This window comes from Bos grunniens, chromosome 2 (genome assembly GCF_055505025.1).
Source record: "Bos grunniens cultivar Pamir isolate PY7600 chromosome 2, Bosgru_T2T1.0, whole genome shotgun sequence".
Classification (NCBI taxonomy): domain Eukaryota; kingdom Metazoa; phylum Chordata; class Mammalia; order Artiodactyla; family Bovidae; genus Bos; species Bos grunniens.
Window position 1 is genome coordinate 90,376,334 of NC_141166.1, and position 25,483 is coordinate 90,401,816.

Below are 25,483 nucleotides of genomic sequence, written 5' to 3' on the forward strand. Positions count from 1 at the left end.
TCTAGCTTTATAGTATTGAGTTGGGAACTTTGCTTATTTTTTTCTATTTCTTTGGAACAGTTTGCATAATATTAGAATTATATGTTCCTTGAAGTTGTGGTAAAACTTGCCTATAAAACTACTATAGTAAGGTTTTGGAGGAGATAATAATGGAGATTTTAAATTATTAGTTCTATTTGTTATATGGTTATAAAATTATTAAGCTTTTCTATTATTGAGTTTTCTATAGTAAGTTATATAGTTTTCTAATAATTTTCTATTTTGTCCGTGTTTTCCATTTTATTGGCAGGACATTTTTCATAGTACCTCCTTTTTGATTTGAGAAAGCTTTGCTGTCATTTTCCTCTCTTTTTACTCCTAACATTGGTATGTCTTTTTTCTTCATTCTTAATTAATTTTGCCAAAGGATTGTCTGTTTTATTATTATTAGATACAGCAATCCTCTAAGAACCTCTTTGTAGGATTAAAAAAATCTCTTTAGATATGGTGAGCAGAGGGTTGACTTTAGCCTCCAAAAGAGTCATAGCCTCTGTCCATTCATATTCCTGAGGAAGTTAGTTCAGAAACCCTGAGCCCTTGGAGGGAAGGAGAGTCTTGATACTGCACACATTTCAGGGTGGCAGATCTCCCAATCCACATGCCCTCTGCAGTATGACCTCCCCCAGAGAGGGGATATTCCCCCATCAAGAAGTAGAGCTCATTTCTTGGCTCCTTGAACCTGGATGAGTTCTGTGAATGCTTTAACCTATAGGATATGGTAGAAGTACCCTTGCGTTTAGTTCCAGGTGTACCTTTTAAGTGTCCTAGCAGTTTTTTTCTGGCTTCTTGGAAGCTAGTGAAGGGGTAAGAAATGTGAAGCCACCTTGCTATGAAAACTAAAAAACAGGCCTGTTGAATGAAAAGCCATCATGGGTTTATCCTGTTTGGGACTCTCTGGGTTTCTTGGACTTGGGTGATTATTTCCTTCCCCATTTTAGGGAAGTTTTCAACTATTATCTCCTTAAGTATTTTCTCATGGTCTTTCTTTTTGTCTTCTTCTTCTGGAACCCCTATGATTCGATTTTTTCTTCTGGCGTTTTCTCCCTCTAACTCTCCCAGACGGGAGAGAAGAACAATCATCAATGGCCGATGGCAGCTGTATCAAGCAGCACCAAACGCCAACTTCATGCTCAGGAGAAAACGCTGCATCTCTTCCTCGTGGTTTCTGGTGCTCTACACGATCAGAGAAACTTCTCTAGTAACGAACTATAGAAATGATCCCTGAAAGTATAGTCTTAAGTCTTAAGTCCAAGAAACCCAGAGAGTCCCAAACAGGATAAACCCAAGGAGAAACACCCCAAGACACATATTAATCAAATTAACAAAGATCAAACACAAAGAACAAATATTAAAAGCAGCAAGGGAAAAACAACAAATAACACACAAGGGAATTCCCATAAGGATAACAGCTGATCTTTCAATAGAAACTCTTCAAGCCAGGAGGGAATGGCAAGACATACTTAAAATGATGAAAGAAAATAACCTACAGCCCAGATTATTGTACCCAGCAAGGATCTCATTCAAGTATGAAGCAGAAATCAAAAGCTTTTCAGACAAGCAAAAGCTGAGAGAATTCTGCACCACCAAACCAGCTCTCCAACAAATACTAAAGGATATTCTCTAGACAGGAAACACAAAAATGGTGTATAAACTCGAACCCAAAACAATAAAGTAAATGGCAACGGGATCATACTTATTAGTAATTACCTTAAACGTAAATGGGTTGAATGCCCCAACCAAAAGACAAAGACTGGCTGAACGGATACAAAAACAAGACCCCTACATATGTTGTCTACAAGAGACCCACCTCAAAACAGGGGACACATACAGACTGAAAGTGAAGGGCTGGAAAAAGATTTTCCATGCAAATTGGGACCAAAAGAAAGCAGGAGTCACAATACTCGTATCAGATAAATTAGACTTTAAAACAAAGGCTGTGAAAAGAGACAAAGAAGGTCACTACATAATGATCAAAGGATCAATCCAAGAAGAAGATATAACAATTATAAATATATATCCACCCAACATGGGAGCACCGCAGTATGTAAGACAAATCCTAACAAGTATGAAAGGAGAAATTAACAATAACACAATAATAGTGGGAGACTTTAATACCCCACTCACACTTATGGATAGATCAACTAAACAGAAAATTAACAAGGAAAAAAAAAACAAACATGTATCTATAAAGCTCACTAAAGCAAAGCACAGTAAAATGAGGTATGGCAATAAAAGGCGTTAAATTTATCAAATAAAAAAAAAAATAAAGTGCTAAAAAATTAAAGCTGTCAAAAAAAAAAAAGCCATCATGGATGTTCAGCCCAGTCAAACTTTTAGATATCTCCAGCCCTAATTCTATCTGACTATAAAGTGTGGGAGACTCTAAGAAAGAACTATCCACTGCAGCCCATTCTGTTATAGAAATGTGAGTGATAATAATGTGTTTTTTTAAGCTTCTTAATTTATGGATTGTTTATTATACAGTCATAGATACCTAGATAAAGTTCTCACAATTGCTATTTGTTCTTTCTCCAAAGAAAACTCCCATCTTTAATAGGATAAATAAACATATGATAAACAGAGACACACAAATTGTTGAGATTATTGAATATCAGCTCTGAGGTAATGCTAGTCTCTAGAGGACCCAGAATGCCACTATGGAACCTCTCTCAAAGCGGGACCATATGGACATTGGCTGACGAAGGGAGTGTTGACTCAAGTCCACCTCACTGTGAGTGGGCCCAGTGAGTCTGAAATTATCACATACACGTTTTCTGAGTTTCTTTTGTATCAGAAGTCAATGTGTATTATTTAAAACTGATAAATCAACTAATAGATGTGAATATATTCACAGTACTATAAAAATGTCTTATTTGAAGGTGTAAAGAAAGTAATAACTAAGATCAAAGGGAAAATAGGGCAGTTGCAAGGAAATAGAATGATAGGAATTTCTTCATCATTTGCAGTAGGAAGTAAATAATATTAAAGAAAGAGAAGATTAAGCTAGTTATATGTTACTGGATGAAAAATAGAGGCTAGTATTCACATAGTGCTTCCCTTGCTCTGTTATACATGCTTTGTAAAAATTAGCTCATTTAATCTTTACAGCAGTCCTTTGATGTAGGTATTATTACTTGTCCTATTTTACAGATGAAGAAACTGAGTCAGAGAGAGGCTAATTATAATGAGCTCAAAGTCACACAGAAAGGATACAGATAGTTGTAATGGTAGCCATTACAAGAAGCCAAAGCAGACCACAGCTGTCAAATCAGGTTGTTGGTTTCTGGGTGCCGTGGTGCTGGCAATCCAGACAACTTCATCTGGAGACTCCTGAGGCTGCCTGGTTTCCAGTCTCACTCTTCCTTCCCTGATCACTTGAAGCTAGACATACTGCATCGTGTGTGCTTGCATGCTAAGTTCCTCCAGTCACGTCGAGCTCTTTGTTACCCCACGAACTGTAGCCTGCCAGACTCCTCTGTGCATGGGATTCTTCAGGCAAGAGTACTGGAGAGGATTGCCATGCCCTCCTCCAGGGAATCTTCCAGACCCAGGGATCGAACCCGGGTCTCTTATGTCTCCTGTGTTGTCACGTGGGTATTTTTTACTGCTAGTGCCAGCTGGGTATCCCCATATGTCATAGACTTCTGTTCATTTCTTATGGAAGGACATGTGCCTCTCTCTGCATTTTCAGACTGCTCTGTTTTGAAGGATGGGGAATTAGTGCTGAGAAGTAGGAGTCCTGATGTCCATTTTGGGAGAGGAAACTGGAAAAACAAACTCCTTTGGTGTGTGGGTCAGCAGAACAAGGCAATGGTGATATCAAAGGATGTTGAATTTGTAGCCATACATTCATCACGCCCCTGTGGGGAATTTTTCTCTTTCCTTTCGGAGTTTAAAAAATCTTTATAGTCGTAGTGAAGTAAATTCTTTCATCCCTGTCCCTGACATTAAAACAGTAAAAAATAATATGTTCAGGTGCTAATCCACGAGTTGATCTTTTAAATGTCTCTCTAGTTGAAGTAAGAAGGATATTAACCCTGGGGAAAATATCATGGGCAACGAAACATTCTTGGCTTTGCAGCTCACAGGATGAGTTGGTACCAGTTAGAGCTTTTTTTTTTTCTTTCAATATTGTTTAATCTAATGGAAGCCTAAGGAACCTACCAACTCAGTGTGCTTTTTCAACACATTAACTTAGCCAGTAGAATTAATTTCAAATTCATTTCTGCATGGATCATTTATAGTATTAATGTGTGAGTTTCCACAGCAACTGCTTTTTTTTTCTTTTTTGCACAAAGTAAGTAAATTTTGCCAGTTAATTGTTTTTATGCTTCTCTCTCTTTTTTCCCTAAAGCAATGGCAGTTTTTTGTCATCAGTGGTTGGACTAGATCAGGTGCTTATCTATGATTTTTTAAAGACCTCTGTGCACACAGCTGCTTTGGCAAGTCAGGAATCAAACTGACAGCCCGTTGGAAAGGCGTATCCTGTCACAAGTCTAAAGAGAAACAGAGTGACAGTTCCCAGGCTCAAGTGCGAGGCCTGCCTCTCAATCTTCTTCAGCTGGCTAGGATCTTGGCTGATGCAGGGCTCCAGAGCCAGACAGCAGAGGGCCTGAAGTAACAGAATGAGGCCCAGCGAGGTAATCGGGACTGACAGCCTGTTTGCCTGTCCAAAGGCGTCTCCGCAACCCACAGCCACATTTAATTCAGCCCGTGAGAGTCTGAGCACACACACACATTTTGCTCTCTCTCTCTGCTACTTTTATTATTCTTACTTTGTATTTTGGGCATAAATTTCTTAGTCTACTCTTCCTCTTGGTGTATAATTTGAAGAGTGGCATGGAAATCATTTTTTCCCTGTCTTGTGGCAGGAAACATACCTAGAAATCCGAATTCAATTAGGCCTGAAGTGAAAGTCTTACTTGGTATCTTTGAGGGATCTTTCACAGTTCACGTGTTCAGCTGCTGTTATTGGTGTGTTGTTGTGCTCAGTCTCTTCAGTCATGTGTGACTCTTTGAGATCCTATGGACTGTAGCCCACAAGGCTCCTCTGTCCATGGAATTCTCCAGGCAAGAATACTGGAGTGGGTTGCCATGCCCTCCTCTACGGGATCTTCCTAATCCAGGGATCAAACTTGCATCTCTAGCATCTCCTGCATTGGCGGGCAGGTTGTTTACCACTGCTGTTCCTGCTGCTAAATGAGAAGCGCAGACTTCATAATTTGGTTCAGGTTCTCAAACTCTGGGGACATATAAGCTACTCAAAAGTGAAGATACCAGATCTCAAAAATAAAGGGTCAGTTAGTCAGTTTGGTTGCTGCGACCCCGTGGACTGCAGCACACCAGGCCTCCCTGTCCATCACCAACTCCTGGAGTTTACTCAAACTCATGTCCATCGGGTCGGTGATGCCATCCAACCATCTCATCCCTGTCGTCCCCTTCTCCTCCCACCCTCAATCTTTCCCAGCCTCAGGGTCTTTTCAAATGTCAGTTCTTCACATCAGGTGGCCAAAATATTGGAGTTTCATCTTCAACATCAGTCCTTTCAATGAATATTCAGGACTGATTTCCTTTAGGATGGACTGGTTGGATATCCTTGCAGTCCAAGGGACTCTCAAGAGTCCTCTCCAACACCACAGTTCAAAAGCATCGGTTCTTTGGTGCTCAGCTTTCTTTATGGTCTAACTCTCACATCCATACATGACCACTGGAAAAACCATAACCTTGACTAGACAGACTGCTGTTGGTAAAATAATGTCTCTGCTTTTTAATATGCTGTCTAGGTTGGTCATAGCTTTTCTTCCAAGGAGCAAGCGTCTTTTAATTTCATGGCTGCAGTCACCATCTGCAGTGATTTTGGAGACCCCAAAATAAAGTTTCTCATTGCTTCCATTGTTTCCCCATCTATTTGCTATTAAGTGATGGGACCAGATGCCATGATCTTAGTTTTCTGAATGTTGAACTTTAAGCCAACTTTTTCACTCTCCTCTTTCACTTTCATCAAGAGGCTTTTTAGTTCCTCTTCACTTTCTGCCACAAGGGTGGTGTCATCTGCATATCTGAGGTTATTGATATTTCTCCTGGCAATCTTGATTCTAGCTTGTGCTTCTTCCAGCCCAGTGTTTCTCATGATGTACTCTGCATATAAGTTAAATAAGCAGGGTGACAATGTACAGCCTTGACATACTCCTTTTCTTATTTGGAACCAGTCTGTTGTTCCATGTCCAGTTCTAACTGTTGCTTCCTGACCTGCATACAGGTTTCTCAAGAGGCAGGTCAGGTAGTCTGGTATTTCCATCTCTTTCAGAATTTTCCACAGTTTGTTGTGATCCACACAGTCAAAGGCTTTGATATAGTCAATAAAGCAGAAATAGATGTTTTTCTGGAACTTTCTTGCTTTTTTGATGATCCAGCAGATGTTGGCAATTTGATCCCTGGTTCCTCTGCCTTTTCTAAAACCAGCTTGAACATCTGGAAATTCACGGTTTATGTATTGTTGAAGCCTGGCTTGGAGAATTTTGAGTATTACTTTACTAGCATAGTTTTACATATAATCTATATTTGACATATAATCTACTCAAAGGTGAAGATACCAGATCTCAAAAATAAAGGGTAAGAATGATCTTTTAGAGGGCATAGTCTGGGTAAAGAACAGTGCTGTTTGTACCAGTTGCAGGGGGCATGTCACACAAGATTGATTCTCCTAATACTCCCTCCAAACCCTGCTCTGTTGAGGTAGTTTAGGATTCAGTACATTTCTAGAATGATGTATTAGTCCATTCTTATCACTATAACAAAAACCACAGAGTGGGTAACTTATAAACAACAGAAATTTATTTCTCACATTCCTGGCATTGGGAAGTCCAAGATCAAGACTCTGGCAGATTTGGTGTCTGGCCAAGGCCTGCTTCTAATTTAGATGGTTGTCTTTTTAATGTAACATCACGTGGGAGAGGGAGAAGGATCTCTCTGGGGTTTCTTTTATAAGGACACTTTTTTCTTTCATGAGGGCTCTGTCTTGTACCTTATACCATCGCTTTGTGGGTTAGGATTTCAACATATGAATTTTGGGGTGACATAAACATTCAGTCCATTGCAACAGGTTTCTTGGATCATCCAGATTTGTTTTGGTAATTTTACCCATCAAAATATATGATTAGTCAGAATTCAGGACGGGATCTTAAACAGTCAGGAATATGGAGCCCCCCAGGAAGATTGGAATTAGATTTTTTAAAAAGGGAAGGACCTGAGAGTAGCGAAAATCAGTTTCCTAATTCTGTTGAGGACAAAATTTATGCCAGAGAAAAGAGGCTATTGGCCAGAAACATGGCTGCTGACCTTTAGAACAGCAAAGGAAGGTTTGGAGAATCGACTTGGCAATTAGAGGTCTGCCCAAAGAGGGCCATCTAGACTTTTTATTGTCCAAAGCTGGAACTCTTGTCGCAATGTATTCAATCGCCATTTCCTTTACTGCTTCCTTGCTACAGTAAATGTGTTTGGTTTAGTAGCCAGATGGCCATGACCAGTAGGAGAGTCAGCCCTTTCCAGTCCTCAGGGAGTAAATCTTGGTAAGTCTGATTCTGTCAAGTCCAGCCACCTTCTTGGTGATAAGCTTCGGAATGAGATGTGCAATGTAATTTCGACCTGTGAGTGTACTTCAGTTGGCAGGACTTGAAGGATTTTTTTTTTTTTTTATCCTTAGAATAAATACAAAAGAAATTTCAGTTACTTATTGTCTCTGGTTGAAGCTGGGTAAGGAGGTGATGCTGAATCTTCTGAATGTCCTGTCATTACGAGAGGAGGTAGCCAGAGGACCAGGCAGCATGTTGGAGATGGCAGAGGACACAAACAGAAAGAAGCCAACACCTGAAGATGTTGCTGAAGAGCCAAATAACCAGCTCCTTAACTTCTGTAACCTCCCAGCCTATTGTGACATCAGATAAAAAATTTCCTGACTTTTACTTGGATTTTCTTTACCTTTTAGTCAAAACTGGTACAGTATCATTGTAGGTAAATTATATGTTCCATTAATAGAATCCACTCAGAAACTAATATATGTAATCACTGCTCTCTTGTTTTGCTAATTAATCCACTAGATGCCAGTCTAGAGATATTCCCTCATTTATGGATTCATTCCATAAACGGTTATTGAGCCTTTGCCCTGGGCCAAGCGCTGGGAATGAAGCCACGAACCAAATCAATATTGTTTCTACTTTCGTGGAATTTGTAATCGAGCAGAGGGTAGAGATGCTGAACATGTGTAGTTAGAACAAAATGTCTTGTGGATTCAGTGATGCCTTTACCTGAAGCATCAGCATCTACCTTTGCAGGATGTGTGTATGCTTAGTCGCATCTGCAGGCCATGGCAACCTGGTCCCCTTGTGATCAGACTGCAGCGGTTTACGGGGCTTCACAGCTACAGCTGTGGAGTTACAAGAGGAGACTGGCCAGCAGGCGCTTTAGGCTGTGCACTTTCTCCTAGCCATTTTAGTATCATATTCTATTTTTGCTTTTCGGATTGGTACATTGGTAATAAAAAATGAAAATTAGAATGTATTATTTTTTTTTCCATTTAATATAAATATATACTAGGTAGTTCCCATAAATAGGAGGTAAATATAGGAACATTTCCCTCTAATTATTCCTATTTAGTATTTGGGAGAGATGGTGAGCTATATTTTAAGGAGATGGTGTCCTTCATTAGTCAGAATTTTCTTTCTGATATTTTCCCACTCATGGCCCCTTTTCTTCCACTCTTCAAATATTTATTCTTTTCTGTGCCCCGGGGATTCAGTGAATATGCCAGTGAATAAACTTTTTTTTTTTTTTTTCATCCTTGAAAAGCTTTGTTGTAAGTTAAGAGTACAGGCTTGGGAGACAAACAGCAGGTCCTGAATATTGGCTGTGCCACTTATTAATTGTGAGGCCTTGAGTACGTTGCAAGATCTGTTTGACTTCAGACTCTTTGTATACAAAATTGTCAATAATTATAGTACACATCACATAGATGTTAATGGGGATTAAAGGAGATAATGCAGGTAAATCATCTAGCTGCATGTCTGGTTCAGAGTATTGCTCAGAAAATCATAACCACACTCAGGGATTAGGCATGTGCGTAAGCAGCTCTAACACAAGCTAGCAGGCAGGAAGGCTGTAAGAGCTGGAGGGAAAATGCTGCACAGACTCAGAGGAAGGAGTCTCTGGGAAGAGGAATCTGACCTGGGTTATCGCAGCACTGCCTTAATATTTGGCCTAAAATTTCTGTTTTAATGAACCTTCAGTTAGAACGTCCTCTAGCCTTTCGGGGGCAGACTCCATCTTGATGGTAGGCTTCCCTGGTGACTCGGTAGGTTAAGGAATCTGCCTGCAATGCAATGTTCGGTCCCTGGGTTGGGAAGATCCCCTGGAGAAGGAAATGGCAACCCGCTCCAGTATTCTTGCCTGGAGAATGCCACAGACAGAGGAGCCTGTCGGGCTACAGTCCATGGGTTCGCAGAGTCGGACATGACTTAGTGACTAAACCACCACCACTGCTCATAGCACGACTGACTCCAAGCATTCACTCCTTGAAAGCAGGAGCAGAGATGGGAATAAAGCAGGAATGTCTATCCCTACTGCTAGAAAAATAGCACTTTTTTGTCACAGAGATTACTCTAAGATCTTGAATATTGGCTGTGCCACTTATCAATTGTGAGACTTTGAGTAAGTTGCAGTAGTGCCAGATCAAAACCCTGTGATTCCAGAGAGCAGATGTTTTTGTTTCCCTGACTTTAATTCACTGATATTTAAAAAAAAAGACAGTTGGACTACACAACCTACAGAGGAGGATCAGTGATAAGAGCTGAATGTTCATAATGTACACAGTGCTTTGAATAGAGGGAACACTCAAAAGTCATCATTTAAGTATTTATAATTATATATCCTATCAGTTCAGGTCAGTCACTCAGTCATGTCCAACTCTTTGCGACCCCATGAATCACAGCATGCCAGGCCTCCCTGTCCATCACCAACTCCTGGAATTCACTCAGACTCATGTCCATTGAGTCAGTGATGCCATCCAGCCATCTCATCCTCTGTCGTCCCCTTCTCCTGCCCCCAATCCCTCCCAGCATCAGAGTCTTTTCCAATGAGTCAACTCTTCGCGTGAGGTGGCCAAAGTACTGGAGTTTCAGCTTTAGCATCATTCCTTCCAAAGAACACCCAGGGCTGATCTCCTTCAGAATGGACTGGTTGGATCTCCTTGCAGTCCAAGGGACTCTCAAGAGTCTTCTCCAACACCACAGTTCAAAAGCATCAGTTCTTCGGTGCTCAGCCTTCTTCACAGTCCAACTCTCACATCCATACATGACCACAGGAAAAACCATAGCCTTGACTAGATGGACCTTTGTTGGCAAAGTCATGTCTCTGCTTTTGAATATGCTATCTAGGTTGGTCATAACTTTCCTTCCAAGCAGTAAGTGTCTTTTAGTTTCATGGCTGCAATCACCATCTGCAGTGATTTTGGAGCCCCCCAAAATAAATCTGCCACTATTTCCACTGTCTTCCAATCTATTTGCCATGAAGTGATGGGACCGGATGCCATGATCTTCATTTTCTGAATGTTGAGCTTTAAGCCAACTTTTTCACTCTCCTCTTTCACTTTCATCAAGAGGCTTTTAGTTTCTCTTCACTTTCTGCCATAAGGGTGGTGTGTAGTTTGCCATTGCTCCCATAGCAAATTACCAAAAACTTAATGGCCTTAAACAACTCAAATTTATTATCCTGTATTTCTAAAGCTCAGAAGTCCAACACTGTTTTCCCTAGGCTAAAATCACTGTGTTGATAGCCTTCTGTCTTTCTTTCTGGAGATTCTGTAGGTGGATCTGTTTTCTGCTCATTCAAGTTATTGAGAACTTAGTCCCTTGTGGTTGTGGGAGTGAAACTCTTTGTCCTGTTGGCTGTCAGTTGAGGGCTGTTCCCAGCTTCCAGAGGCCACTCGTATTTTCTGGCTCTTGGCTCCCTTCCACTGTCTTCAAAGCCAGCAGTGGTGGGTTAAGTTCTTTCCCTGCTTGGAATCTCTCTTCCTTCTGTTTCATCTCTAAATGAGTGTGCTGCATTTCTCTGTTTGTGAGTCCTAATGAGATTAGATTGAAACCATCCAGATAAACCAGGTTGTTCTCTCTGTCTCAAGGTTTAAAGATCCCTTTGTCACAAAGATAAGATTCAGAGGTTTTGAATGATTAGGGAGTGCATGTCTTTGGTGGGGGACATTATTCTGACTCCTATAGATACCTTTCACATTCAGGAAAGCACATTATGATCATGTCTTTTAATTTTTTATTTTGTTCTCGTTCTCTGTTTCATTTTCTATCCCCAACTCATCCAACATGGTAACAGCATGTCTTGATACATATAGCAGTCTTGATAGCCACTCCTTTTTTCATGCATGGATACTTTTTATATTGTAATTTTTCTCTCCTCTTCCTTCAGACCAATGATTTTCAGTTGTCAATCTGTTACTGCAATCATCTTTCTCATATCTCTCATATTTAGCTCTTGTCCCCACTTTTCTACTAAGTGGCTTTGTTATCATCCAGATTTTCCCTCTTCTCATCAAAATATGACTTTTGCATCCTAGGTTCTTAGATAGAATGATTACTTTAAGACTTTATAGAAATGGGTTAAAAGAAAGAGGAGAAATGCAATAATTTGAGAAAATTTCTGTTTGCCAGCAATATGTTTTATTAAGTTTACATTTAATCTGTAATGGATTTTTAATTATAAAATTATTGCCCACTCTAATAGTTGATGTAATATTAAAAGTATAATAAAATAAGTAATAACTAATCCTTAATCCCAGATAATCCTCCAGCTGGTTAATAGAATTTAACAGTTTATATATTCTATATATCTTTCCATCCATTTCTCTATGCTCATATGACTATATACATAAATAGAATCTTTTCATTTTCATTTGCTGTAATGGGTTGAGTTTTATCCCTTCAAAATCCATATGTTGAAGTCCTAACCCACCATACCTCAGAATGTGACCTTATTTGGAAATAGAGTCATTGCAGATGTAATTAGTTAAGATGAGGTCATTAGAGAGAACCTTAATCCAGTCTGACTGATGTCCTCATAAAAGGGGAACTTTGAACACAGAACCATACATACAAGGAGAAAACTATGTGATGGTGAAGGCAGAGTAGGGTGATGCTCCTACAAGCTGAGGAAACCTAAGATTTCCAGGAAAGAACCAGAAGCTACGGAAGAGGCCTGGAACAGATTCTCTCTCACCCAGTTCTCAGAAGGAACCAATCCTGCCAACACCTTGGTCTTGGACTTCCAGCCTCCAGAGCACTGAGACGATACATTCCTGTTTCACTACTCTGTGGTGCTTGGTTACAGCAAGCCTAGCAAACTAATGGGATCTTATGTTACCTGTTATTTTGTGATGTGCTTTGTTCACTTTACATGACGTGAACCTCTCTTTAAGTAGTATATTTTAAAACAAGGGTATTTTCACATTCTGGATGGAAATGTGGAATGTAGGCCTGGAGTTGCTCAAGTCTCCTTTCCTCAGGTCAGGACTGGATCTGAGAAGCAGTGGAAGTCATGGGATAGTTTCATTTGTGGGAAGTGGACCAGCGTGGGTGCTGGCATGGCAGGTGGGGACTCAGAGTAGCCCTTTGCTGTCTTACTCCTGCAGTTCCTTCGTGGTGGGGACTCAGAGTAGCCCTTTGCTGTCTTACTCCTGCAGTTCCTTCGTGGTGGGGACTCAGAGTAGCCCTTTGCTGTCTTACTCCTGCAGTTCCTTCGTGGTGGGGACTCAGAGTAGCCCTTTGCTGTCTTACTCCTGCAGTTCCTTCGTGGTGGGGACTCAGAGTAGCCCTTTGCTGTCTTACTCCTGCAGTTCCTTCGTGGTGGGGACTCAGAGTAGCCCTTTGCTGTCTTACTCCTGCAGTTCCTTCGTGGTGGGGACTCAGAGTAGCCCTTTGCTGTCTTACTCCTGCAGTTCCTTCGTGCACCGGCAGAGTTAGACTCAAAAAAAGAGAAAGAAACCTCCCTCATATTCCATGTGCAGACATGACACCACAACATAAGGACTAGCTGAACAGGTAGGTTCCTGTTAAGTTTTTAGGAAAAACAATATCAAACAAATAGCCAAACACATACAAAGACTTCTGTAGCTTTGATACTCTAGGGATTTCTTTGACTTTTTCTACCTCAAGTAAAGGGATTCCCTGGTGCCTCAGGTAAAAGAATCTACCTGCCAATGCAGGAGACGTGGGTTCAATCCCTGGGTCAGGAAGATCCCCTGGAGAAGGAAATGGCTACCCGCTCCAGTATTTTTGCCTGGGAAATCTCATGGACAGAGAAGCCTGGTGGGCTACAGTCCATGGGGTCATAGAAAGTCAGAAATGACTAAACAACAACAACAAAAACCCCAAGTAAAACCAGCCTGCAGGACTCCAGTGGTGAAGATGCAGTAGTCCCTACAACTGAGAGATTCTTGATGGGGGAACTAAAACCTCACGCAGGTAAGTGGCTGAGGGATTTATCCTCATGAGTGTTTTTAAGATGGGTGTGGGTGGGCAGGAAGTGGAGTAGAGATGGTTTGTACTCCCAGGGGATATGGTAATGTCTATAGCCAGTTTCTCCTAACCATAATTCCATGGTGTCTAAATAACAATCAAATTTTGAGTTAATTCTAGTCCACAGCAAATAGAACACTGCTCTCAGAGCATTTTATATGTCTTCTAGGTCCAGTCTTCCAAAAGTTTTAAAAGTGTGTATGGCAAGTAGCATGCCAGGAATTCTCTACATATTCATGCCATTCTTGGAGTGATTTATCCATGAAATGAAACAGCAATGGAATACTAGTCAGATATTGCTTCCTTTTAAGGTCACTGGTCCATAGCAAAGCACACTTTGTATGGAGATTGAAATAGGAAGGTTTATTTAGGGAGAAGACATTATGCTTATTTTGCTAGTCTATCAGGTAATGTTTTGTTTTGCCCCAAAATGGTAGGAATTTGGTTCTACTGAGTTATCAGGAAAATAAGAGAATAGAATCTAAGAATATTCTCAACTTGAGTTATATTTCTTAAGTTGATGTTTAATTATTTTGACATTTATTCCAACTCTGTTTCCAATTAAATTTTACATTTATCTTTCAGACTTTTCTAAACTGCAAGTATAACTTTTATCTGTAATAATCACTTCATTAACAGAAGGGGTCCACTACTTGTCAATGTTTTGTTTAAGATATTTAAGGATATCTTTTAAATACTAGCATACAACTCCTGTGATAATACATACTTGGCCACATGGGCAGAATAAAATGAGATTAGATGATTATACTTAAATCAACTATAGGCCCAAACCAAATAAACTTTATTTCTCTTTTTTAATTTCCTTAGGGTCTTGTATGTGGGAGGTAATTTTTTATATTGGACCTTCAGACTGATGTTTGAGACTTCTGAAGTATAGATCTGGTTTCCTATAGGGAAAAGGAGAGGGGTGATTACCTTGTAAGAAGAATAGTTCCAAGGAGCTAAGAGAACACAGGTGTATCTATGCCTGAGCCAAGCTAAATCTTTTCCAGCCTAAAGATTTTCAAAATTTTATGTTGATTTTCTTTCCTATATCATCAACCTATAATGATGGGAAAACAGATAGGTAATGATTTGGGGATAAACACACTTACAAGGAACCAGTTTAACTAGTTTGCATGGTGCTTAGAATTTGTGGTGGAACATGAGCCACCAGTGCTACTTTGGGCTGATTAAAATTTTGCCAAACCCTGGAAGAAAAAAAGATTATTTCAATAGATAACTATCAATAGGTAGGTATATGAATGTAGTGGTGTGAAAAAACTTTTATGGAAAGGAATTCTATTTTTGTCTTAGAAGATAATGAGAGAACTCAATGGTATGCATCTGTAGTCAGAGAATTTGAGACTGACATTATCCATACTTCCATTTCCCAGAATATTTTATTCCCTTTACTTATTTTATAAAAATAGAATGAAGATAGAATAGGTGCAAATGCCAAGGAGGAAAGATACTTGGATTTCATCTTTTCCAAGATTGCTTACTAATACTTTTCTGTTTTCTGTTTTATACTAAATGTATTAATTTTCTAAAATAATATTTGGGAGAATGTACCATCCTAATAAATAATAGCATTCTCTTCCTAATCCATGCATATATTGTTAATATAGACTAATAACTGTATAATATATATAAAATATATAATAGAAGTTGATCTTTGTTTTGTTTCATAGTTTGATACAGATGAATGTAGGGCTCTGGTCCATATCGTCACTCAGGAAATCAAACTTCTTCTCTTAAGTGGCTCTACTGTCTTCTAGGACTTTGTGTTCCTCTGATTCAGCTACACATGTGGGGGAAGTAAGAGAAGGTGGAGAAAACTTATCCACTCTCAACTGTATTGCCCTAGAGGTGATGCATGTCACTTCTACTTGTATTTCATTGGCTGGAACTCAGCCTAGTGATGCTGTCTTAACTATGGAGGGGTGGGGTGGGGTGGGGAGGGGCACTGGGGAATGTAGTCTGGTGGTGGGGCCAGAAGAAGAAAATTCTCTGCCACAATATGTAATGATTTTCAAATAAATACAAAGAAATAAAATAGGTTTGATGCTAAAAGCAGTGTAAGAGATATTGATATTTACATCCATACAGTGCTTATTATTATGAATAACAAGTTTCTTTATACCATAAAGTCATTCACTTATTTATCCAACAAATATGTATTGAGTGCCCCCTGTGTGCCACTTTGCTAGACACTGGTAGTATGGTGGTGAGCCAGATAGTCATAGTCCCTGACTTCATCAAGTTATCAGTTTAGTGCTGAAGACATATATGTTAATTAATGTGTCATTTCAAAGTATCCAGATGCAATTTTGCAGTACTTCTGGGTAGTACAAGGGCACGTAAAGAATGTTTATTGAGTTTCCCTTCAAATCTGTCTTTGTTATGTCTCATAATTATTTTTTAGTTAATTAATATGTCTTTATCCATCAAGTATAATAATTTTCTGAGTATCTAGTGGATGATTGTCATTCCTTAGAGATAGTAGAAATGCAGAGTTGTCTTTATTCAGAGTTGGGTTTGAGTCAGTTCTATCATTTTATAACCCTTGATAAGTGCTTTTAAATGAAAGTCCTTTTATTCCATTCCTTTTATACTTTTACCACGAAGATATTTTTAAAAATTACCTGTTTTGCAACTTGGGCCACTGCTCCAACAGAACTGACTCGAGAGCTGAGTAACTTGAATTACTGGAACAGCCTAGTAGAGGTTTCAGCAGAGAGCTGGTGAGAACAAGGTCTGTCTGGGAATGGGCTGATTGGCTTCTCACCCCAGGACAGGCTGTCAGAAACCTCATGTGGCTGAATCTGCTCCAGCCACAGCCAGCCACAGCCAGCCACAGCCAGCCACAATCTCCTTAGGTGAGACCTTCTCAAGGATGCCCCAGCATGAGAAAGGACTCAGTACTTTTGTTAACAGACTGTGATTATACTACTTTTTACTGATTTCACCATCAGAACAGGAACGGCTATATTAGGCCAGTGAGAAACACAAGTTTGGGAATGGCCTAGTGGTTCAAGTATTTGGTGCCTTTTATTTTTAGAGGCACACAGATACGAAAAGGCATCCTTATGTAACTGTACCATAGAGGAAGATTGCCATTTCTCACAGACTCTTCCTGAATGTATCCTGGCTCCTCAGGGCTGACGGGGTGGGAGGTGGGAGTTGTGGCAGCTGTAATCTTGAGTTCAAAATTAGTCGAAGAGCTCCAGGTCTCCTTTGAGGCTACTTGATCTCCCTGGAGGCCCCAGCAGTCTGGGGGCAAAATTGAAATCTATGGAGATTGCTAGAGAATGTTCACTCCAGGTCCAAAAGAAAATCTAAATTTACAGCAATTCTTTTAGAAGAAAAATAATTCCAAGGGTGTTTGATCTTTCCCTGTGTACAATTGTAATCACCATGAAATACAAAAATATTGAATATTAATATTTCAGTAACTTTAAACTTTGCTGATGTTCACAGCTGACACTGAGTTCAAGCAAGATAACCAAACCTTAGAAAAAAGAAGGCTTCTGCACAAATAACCTCATCATGATGCTGACCTCCCTTTTTTCCAGAAAAGAAGCCAGAAATGATTGAAACGCTATAGTCTATTAACATTTCATCATGAGCTTTCCTCTCTGACATATGGGAAATATCATTTATGAGTAGATGCCAGTCCATAAGGAATGAGATAAACTGTCTGTGGAGTATTAAAGATTATATCTGGTATTAATTGACTTATTTTTGAGATACATCTCATCTCCAGAGGAGTAATTTCTTTCTGTAGCTTCTAGAGTTGCAGCTCACTTTTATTATGTTTTGGGTATATTGGTATACACACACACACAACATACACACACGCCATTTATTTAAGTGACATAAATGGAAAATTCAGCACCTGGGTGTTTGAAAGATGTTTCTAGTGAAACATTTAAATTTCTTAGCTATTTCTTAGGTATTTGGGGGAAAATTAATCACATGATAAATTTTTTCATACTGAAATAATATAATGGTTGCCAACTTGCAACTACTTCTGTCATAAATTAAGTGACAAATCTTTTGCACTTGAATTTTTGTCTTTCCAGAAAGGATTCCCCAATTTCTTACTTGTAAAGAGCAGATCTTTTTGAAATCTAAAGTAAAATTCAGAGTCCATCCCTGTGAGAATGAAGAGACTAAATGTTATTTGGAATAAACATAGTTGCTGTTCTTGTTCAAACATATAATATTAAAACATACATTTGTCCAATATTTCTGGGCCTCTAAAATTGAATTTTTCTCAGACTATATATATATATTTTTTTATTTTTTTAATTTTATTTTTAAACTTTACAAATTGTATTAGTTTTGCCAACTATCTTATCAGCAGCAACAACAATTGGGACATAAAAGAGAAAAAATGGAGGGAGGCAAACGGTGGCTTGTTATTCTTTGTGTTCTTAACTTTTCCTTAGCAGAATCAACTACTCTTTGACTTCTTGAGTGATTTCTCTTTTATTGAAGGTACCATTACATGATTTTAAGCTTAGTTGGAAAATTGTATTACTTAAGATGCTTTTTAGGAATTGTTTGCTGTAGCTATTCTTCTTAGTAGATGAGTATTATCCATGGTTCTTTAGGAGATAATTCATAGAAAAACAGTTGTTATGTTTCTACAGTGTGTGATGGTAGGTATGTGAAGTGTGTGTGTATATGTGTGTATTGCATGTGTGAGCAGTTTTCATAGGCTAAGACCCAGAAGTGGAACATATAATTTTTATTGATGTTTAATGTCTGCCAGGTGGATGACCAAATTCCAAATTATGAACTTTTATCTGTAAGTTAAAAACATTTGTCAAGGATTGTAGAGCTTTTTCTCAAATGCTCCAATATGTAGATGTTCTGCTTAGCAGGTTAGTCATCTGAAAATGTAGTCAGGAAAGTCATCTATCATAAACTCTGCTGGTGGGTCTGAATATAAAACTTGTCTCTCCATCTGGCACTCTCTTACCTTCAGATTCAGGTGGGGCTATCCACTTTCAACCAGCTTCCTGAAGGCTGTAGGGCCTGGATTTAGAGCTGAATGCTATGGTTTTTCCAGTGATCATGTATGGATGTGAGAGTTGGACTGTGAAGAAAGCTAAGCGCCAAAGAATTGATGCTTTTGAACTGTGGTATTGGAGAAGACTCTAGAGAGTCCCTTGGACTGCAAGGAGATCAAACCAGTCCATTCTAAAAGAGATCAGTCCTGGGGTTTCTTTGGAAGGAATGATGCTAAAGCTGAAAGTACTTTAGTACTTTAGTACAGAGTACTCCAGTACTTTGGCCACCTGATGTGAAGAGTTGACTCATTGGAAAAGACTGATGCTGGGAGGGTTTGGGGGCAGGAAGAGAAGGGGACGACAGAGGGTGGGATGGCTGGATTGCATCACCGACTCGATGGACCTGAGTCTGAGTGAACTCCAGGAGTTGGTGATGGACAGGGAGGCCTGGCATGCTGCAATTCATGGGGTCGCAAAGAGTCGGACACGACTGAGCAACTGAACTGAACTGAACTTGGTTTTAAGAACAGCATCAACATTTTTTATTATTTGTGTATTTTTAAAAACTTTCTTATTTATGTTTTATCACTTAATAGCTTCTAATCTTTTTACAAATCATGGATAATGATAACCTACTGTATAGGATTTTATCAGGAGTAAATAATAAAAGGGGGGGCAGACTACTTTCTTATAAAGTCTATAAGAGATGCTAGGAGTTATTTTTGTTTCAAAATGTAAAATCACATGTTCCACCCACCCTGTTCTTCAGCTTGTTTATCCACTGAATAGAGTTATATTGAGTCTCTACTAAGTGTCAGATCCTGGGTAGGTGGTAGAGTAGAGTGGTCACACCTGGAGATCCTGCTGCTGCTGCCAAGTCGCTTCATTCGTGTCCGACTCTGTGCAACCCCACAGATGGCAGCCCACCAGGCTCCCCCGTCCCTGGGATTCTGCAGGCAAGAACATTGGAGTGGGTTGCCATTTCCTTTTCCAATGCATAAAAGTGAAAAGTGAAAGTGAAGTCGCTTAGTCGTGCCCGACTCTTAGCAACCCCATAGACTACAGCCTTCCAGGCTCCTCCGTCCATGGGATTTTCCAGGCAAGAGTACTGGAGTGCGGTGCCATTGCTTTCTCTGCCTGGAGATCCTACCTGAAGCTAATTGCTCAATAAGAAATCTGACTTTAAAGAAATACATTAATATCTGTATAATTATGTCTGGTGATACAAGCTGAGGTGGAAGAGTACTCATTTTTAGAAGAAGATACAATGGAGATTGAATTTAGATTGTAGGTCAGGAAGGGCCTGCTCAAAGGATTGACAGCCTCTTGATGTTGGATTATAAGGAAGAGCTGGGTAGGTGGAGGGGGTCACTATGTCTTCCCAACAGAGGGAGTAGCATGGGCTGTTCCTGTGGGCTGGGACATGAGGCTAGTGTGCTGAAGGAGTTGAGTGATGGCCAGTGTGCCTGCAGGGCAAAGATCTCGGAGTAGGGGTGCGAGGAATGATGAAGGATAATGCTGGAAAGGCAGGCATGGGCTAGACCTTACAAAGATTTGTGTTTTATTGCAGATTTGGTTGGAGGCTATTAAAATGTTGGGAGCAGGTGAAAGACATGAACTGATTTATGTTTTAAAGAGTATAAACCCAGAGTAATAAGCCGTATTATGAGCCATGCCTATAGTATCTCTTGATGAGTCTTATAAAAATAAACTCATCATAAACATTCAAACAATTTGCAAAAGCAAAAGGAAGGAAAAATTCCCTGTGAATTCCATCATTCAGAGAAAGTCATTCTTAATAATTAGGTAAACTTTCACATGGTATGTATGCATGCGTACCAATTTTATATTCAGATTATCAGACTATATTGTCCTTTGCCCCACTGGCCTTAATAAACACTCAAAAACATACTATGATCATCTTTCCATGTCAGCAGTGATGTACATCAATATGCTTGATGGATGCTTGGTTGTCCATTGTAGTCAGTTACACTAACTGGCTTAATCAATTCCTTGTTGACGACTTTTAGCTGTTTCCGATTTTTTGCTAACATACTGATGTGGTGGGCATCTTTGTACATAGATATATTTCTTATATGTGATTATCTCATTAAAGCAAATGTTGAAAGAGGACTATGTTGGATTAATGAATTTATACATTTTATGTTTTCGTGCATATTGCCAATAGTTTGGAATTTAGAGGATCATGTGACGAAGAATCAGAAAATTTTTTTCTAAACGAATAGCCAGGTGTCTTATTCACTGCAAAAGCAGGCTGGGATTTTAAAGCAACATAAACACCAATTTTACTCTTTGAACTCTTTGTAAGGCTGGTTCCTCTCATTCCTTTGTTTTATCTGTATGCATGTCAGTTTCTCTTCCTGGACCATAAACTCCTTTTAGTGATAGAAATGTTTGTTTTGGGTCGTATGAAGCTTCTGTTTCAGCTGGGCTATTTACTAGCTGCAGAACCAAAGACAGTGGGCTATTACACTGGTGGTAATTTAGTTTCAAAATACTCTAGCGTGGACCATAATATGTGAGCATAAGAGAGTCTAAATTAGTTTTAATTCATGCCTAGTTAATATTTGAAGTAACTTAATCCAGAGTACACATCAGAAGGCTGCTCAGGTAGCATTTGAAAGGCTAATCAGGACTTCTCTTTCTGAAGGCCATGGGTATAAACCTTCAACTACTGCTTTCTCAGTCTACATGAGCAGGTTAAGAACTTCTGGAAATTTTATTTCATTGATGAAATGTGCCATGTGCCAGATATGTGGGTTAGTTAGAAATATTTTCCAGGCCCCTGACAGCTCCACCCTTGCTGCGAAATAAGAGGCACCCTGCTCCGATTCTTTTTCTGTGTCTTCTGTTCAAACCTGGTGCACTTGATCCAAACAGAAGCTCAGCTGAATTCTGGGTGATTGTGTCACCACTTGCCTCAAGTAGCTCTTTCTTTGGTGGGTGTGAGTTGCCTGGAGCCATAGGACCAAGCTTCCAAGGACATGTTTACAGTGTTTTCTGTAGCCACTTGGTAAGGGCTTCCCAGGTAAAGAATCTGCCTGCCAAAGCAGGAGACTCGTGTTTGCTCCCTGGGTTGGGAAGATTCCCTGGTGGAGGAAGTGGCAACCTACTCCAGTTTTCCTGCCTGAGAAATCCCATGGACAGAGGAGCCTGGAGGGCTACAGTCTCTGGGGTCACAAAGGAGTTGGACACAACTTAGCGACTTAGCAACAACAAGCCACTTGGTAGTAATTGTTAGGAAGTGTTGCTGAGTTTGGTCTGAAATTTGCTTTCTTTGTACATGCAGTAAGTAACCTGGAACGAGATTTTGCGGGAGAAGCCCTGCTGTCTTCCAGATAGCCATCAAAGGGAATTTGCTAGACGTGTGGGTCAGTTCACCTTACTAGGCATGCCTTGGATGTCCCTTCCCCCCCCAACTCCACCTCTTTTTTATAAAAATATTCAGCCAAGGAACTTTGAGTGACTCCTAACTGCTGGGTCCCCTTGAGCAACCTCTGGGCTGAATGGAAGTTGGTCACAGACTTTCCCCGTGCCCATACTTTTCTGAAAATAAAAAGTTCATACCAAAAATAATGGTAAATATTCCTATAGTGTTTCATGGGGAGATGAGACTGTCAGATTACAAGCAAAGCTTCAAACCTCCCTTTAGATTTCTTTGTTCCCTCTCCCCAGTATCATATTTCCTCCCCAACCTTTTAAGTTTTCCATATACTGTTTTTCTTTCCATTTCCCCGCTTTTATAAAGCCTCTAAAATCTCATTTGTTTAAGTCCACACACTTGCAGCAAAACAAAATTGTTCATCTATGCCCCTGGCTCTATAGAGCTCTCCTTGTTATAAACGAGGAGGGCTGGACCCATTCCCTTTATAAACTCTCGAGCAAGAAATTTCAGAAGGACTATGCATTTTTGATTCAAGGCATGTTTTCCCCAGAATCCTGCTTCCTGGCTTTTTGGCCCTCCACAGGGCACTCATGTTGTCTCCACCCATCTTAGGGCCGCTGATGTCTTTTAAGGGCTTCCCAGGTGGCACAGTGGTAAAGAATTGTAGGCTACAGTCCATGGGGTGGCAAAGAGCCAGACACTACTGAGCCCATATGCACGCAGTGTGTTTTAAACAGTGTTGAAACCAAACACGGCAAATACCGCAGGGGTGTGTCCCAAGGAGAGGATGTTGTCCCCAGAGCATACTGGAGTCTGTGTTGCAGTTCCTTCAGAGTGGTGTCAGCAAACCACACTGAATGTGAAAAAGACATTTTTGATGGTGTTTAGAGGGCCCGTGGATGCACTTCTTGTTTTAGAAGCATGAGGCAGATCTTTTCATCAGCACACAGAGACTGTGCTGCTTCAGGCCTGCCCCCAGTGCGAGTCTGTAAGGACCCTACCCGGCTCTGAACATTCTCTCCTTGAGAACTGTAGTGTGCTTTCAACACTTTAACCCCTCAAGCCTCAGGCACTCACTGCTCACAGAAATATCTTATGCTTCCCATGAAGTACATTAAGGTTTGCACTTTGATTATAATTGCTGCTGTTCGTGACCGCTTAGGTTATTTTTGATCCTCTTAACACCCGGCAAGGTGGGTATTATGTAACATGGAGAGGGAATATGGTGTAGTGGTTAAGGGGATAGGGTAATAGCAGAATGAGGACATTCTGCTGCTTGCCAGCTCTGTATCTTTTGGTGATTATAAATTCCTTTAGATCTTAGCTCATCTGGAAAGTGGGTATAATAAAAATACTTACCTTATAGCATGTTAGTGAAATACAAATGAGATAACATACATAAACTGGTAGGTGCATAGTTCAGTTGGATTTATCTTTCCCTTTCCCTTGCCTTTTGCTTCTCTTCTGCCCTCAGCTATTTGTAAATGCTGGCTTGAAACTCAGTATTCAAAACACTAAGATCATGACATCCAGTCCCATAACGTCATGGCAAATAGGGGAAAAGTGGAAACAGTGACAGATTTTCTTTTCTTGAGCTCCAGAATCACTGTGGATGATGACTGCAGCCATGAAATTAAAAGACACTTGCCTCTTGGAAGGAAAGCTATGATAACCTAGACAGCATATTAAAAAGCAGAGATATCACTTTGCCAACAAAAGTTCGTATAGTCAAAGCTGTGGTTTTTCCAGTAGTTGTGTATGGATGTGGGAGTTGAACCATAAAGAAGGCTGAGCACCAAAGAATTGATGCTTTCAAACTGTGGTGCTGGAGAAGATGCTTGGGAGTCCCTTGGACAGCAAGGAGATCAAACCAGTCAGCCCTAAAGGAAATTAATCCTGAATATTCATTGGAAGGACTGATGCTGAAGCTGTAATACTTTGACCACCTGACACAAAGAGTTGACTCCCTGGAAAATACCCTGAAGCTGGGAAAAATTGAAGGCAAAAAGAGAATGGAGTGGCAGAGGATGAGATGGTTTAGATAGCATCTCTGACTCAATGGACATGAATTTGAGCAAACTCTGGGAGGTGGTGGAGGACAGAGGGGCCTGGCATGCTGTAGTCCTTGGGATTTCAAAGCTTCGGACATGACTTATCAACTGAACAGCAACATGTAGTTCAGTAAATGTTAGTTATCATCCTCATCATCATCCAAGATTGTAGAGTTTGGAAGTGGGATGGCTGGGATTCAAAGCCAGACTTAACCTTCCAAGCTTCTGCATGATCATGTTTTATAACAAAGATAACAGGTGACCAGAGTTAACATTCTATATTGAGCTCTAAAAATACTTGCTAGGTATTATTCTAAGCACTATACATATTAACGTCTTTTATAGTCATGTCAACCCTATGAAATTGGTACAGTTAGTACCATTATCCACTATGAGGATGGAGAAACTGAAAAGTTAAGTGACTTGCGCAAGATTCCTGCCAACAGTGGTAAGCCTGCCATTGGACCCAAGAGTGCAGGCTGTTAACTAGTCAGTGTTCTCAATCACTGTGTGCATATGACCTGACAACTATTTTTCAGAAGTCTTTCCTAAGTACTTTTGGCTTCAGTCAGCATACTGAGGGTTCCGGTGTGAGAGCCTGAGCCAAGTAAGCATGCCAGCAAAGCTGGCTGGGAGGGTATACCAGGATTCTCTAAATAAACAGAAAGAATTTATCCTCCTGTTGAAAGAGAGAATGCTGAGAAATTCCAGCATTGAGTTCTAAACATGGAGCCCAAGTTTAGTCCAGAGGTGGTGACTGTCAGGGAAGGAAAATTTTGAGTACAGTTACTGAGTCAAGTAATCAGATTCCTCCCTGACTCAGCTTCATGGATGATGCCCGACTGGAGGCCATAACAAGCAATGATGCTAATAGTTTTTATTTATCATAGCTCCATATGAATTATCTGTCATGACGATCATTTGAGGTAAATATTATGTTTATCTCTATTTTTCAGATGAGAAATTGAAGTACAGAGATGTTTTTTTGTCCTATGTGACTATGGCCATCCCAGTGCTGGTAATGATGGGGTGAAGGTGTATTCTCAACAGGTAGACTCCAGGGCCTGCCCCACTTCTGTGGAAGTGATCCTGGCACAGTGAAGCCATACGAACTGGCAGAGGCTTCGGATCAGCCATACCACAAAGGATGCTGCTTTTCCTAGCAGGGGCCCTAGGGAATTTTCTGAAAGAACCAGGACTTGACACTGATGTAGGGAAGTTTTGTATACCCTGAGGTCTTATCAGTAAGAGAAATAACTAAATAGGGCTGAATAAAGTGACCGCATTGGTCCTCTTCTACTCCAAGATGGTGTGGCTTGAGGAAACACTCACTGGAGAAGAATGATTGAATCAGAGACTCTGAAAGGAAGGTCACTTTTGTCCTGTTGA

General features: G+C 40.2%; 1 long non-coding RNA gene and 1 other non-coding gene across 18 annotated transcripts in view; one reads left to right on the forward strand and one right to left on the reverse strand.

Moving 5' to 3' along the window:
* The window catches only part of LOC147378323 (uncharacterized), a 209,773-nt gene that overhangs the window by 88,240 nt on the left and 96,050 nt on the right, over positions 1–25,483 (forward strand). The window lies entirely within an intron of this gene.
* Positions 1,066–1,276, reverse strand: LOC147378324 (small nucleolar RNA U3). Its single transcript, XR_015153697.1, has one exon. It is a non-coding gene; the product is annotated as a small nucleolar RNA U3 (small nucleolar RNA).